Here is a 1321-nt window from a genome sequence, read left to right on the forward strand (position 1 = left end):
AACAGAACAGGAGCAGTGTAATTTGTGTCAATTTTGGTGGTTGATTATCTAAAGTTTCAGGCTTTATATTCAAGAATGCAGTGCAGTTGTTTATATTTATTTGTATTTACAACATCCAATTGCTATGTTTAGCATTGATGTTGATGCAATTAACTGTCAAGTGACTTACTCTAGATTGTGCTCAATTTAGGTGAATGACTGTTCATATCAGGAGAGAGTGTAATGAGAAAAATATATATAATATAAAAACTTGGATCTGAATGTTGTATGTTAGTATATTTGTGTATGTTTTACTCAGGATTTTTTTTCTTTTTTTTAAGGCAGAAAGCTTCTTAATATATAGTTCTCCTTTGTGGAGATTTCTAAAAGTAGAATTTGTTTTCACATCATCCTCTTCTCACTCCCTGTCTTTTATGCTGTTTTATCACCTACTTGTTTATTCTTTTTTTTAACCCATTTCATTTTATACTGTCAACCAAAATGTAAAGCAATGCAAGACAAAGAGGACTTTCTTAGTGACTTATGATGACTATGTCACTTATTTGGTATTATTAATGTTAAAGGGTTTGCTAATGTAGTGTCTGGGTTTTATTGCTATTTTCTGGTAGGCATACTTTCTAGTTTTGCCCTTTTGAATTGGAATTTCTCAGGTGAAGTAAACTGAGGTATGTGACTGAATGATAAAGTGGCAGAGAACTGTACAGGAAACAGTGTCCTTCCTATGTCATATCTTACCGTTTCTCTCTCCCTGCCATTCCAATTTTCCTCTCTCCTGTTTCTGGTATTTCGAAAATCAAAATTAAATGCATCAAAAATGTGGAGAAGAAAGTTAGGTAATTTAAAATCTGATAGGTAACGGATCTCCATCTGTTCTGAATGATTATTTTGTTATTTTAAACTACCTATTTTTACAGTTTTCAAGAGTTGAAGAGGCCAAGTTAAGCATGAATAACTCTTATTGGTTTTATGTAAGATATTTTAGGAAAATGTATGAAAGGTAAAGAAAATCGCTTTTTTTTGTTGTTCTTGAAAAGGAATACAATGTTTAGATGATAAATGGTCATGGAAACAGGAGCAAAAACATATATAAGGGACCATAGCATTGTGGAATGCAATTGAGTGTTGTTATTTTGGGAAGAAATGATAATGAGGAGAAAGTAATATAGTTTTGCCATTTCCTACCTCTTTTAGAAATATGCCAATGTGAAAAGTGAAAAGATAAATGAGTATGGTTAAGTAACATTTATTTTATATACTTAAAGAAATTGAGAAATTATTTAAGGCAGGCTTTTACTTATCGTTTATTTTTTAAGTTATAATG

General features: G+C 30.9%; 1 protein-coding gene across 1 annotated transcript in view; it reads left to right on the plus strand.

Annotated features, from left to right (window-relative positions):
• Positions 1–1281, plus strand: part of LOC119586461 (transmembrane protein 164-like) — a gene marked incomplete in the record, with an annotated part of 20214 nt that extends 18933 nt beyond the window's left edge. Inside the window, 1 exon segment of the mRNA XM_037935193.1 lies at positions 1–1281.
• Between the last annotated feature and the right edge of the window lie 40 nt (positions 1282–1321).

The sequence above is a fragment of the Penaeus monodon genome, chromosome 21, assembly GCF_015228065.2.
Source record: "Penaeus monodon isolate SGIC_2016 chromosome 21, NSTDA_Pmon_1, whole genome shotgun sequence".
Classification (NCBI taxonomy): domain Eukaryota; kingdom Metazoa; phylum Arthropoda; class Malacostraca; order Decapoda; family Penaeidae; genus Penaeus; species Penaeus monodon.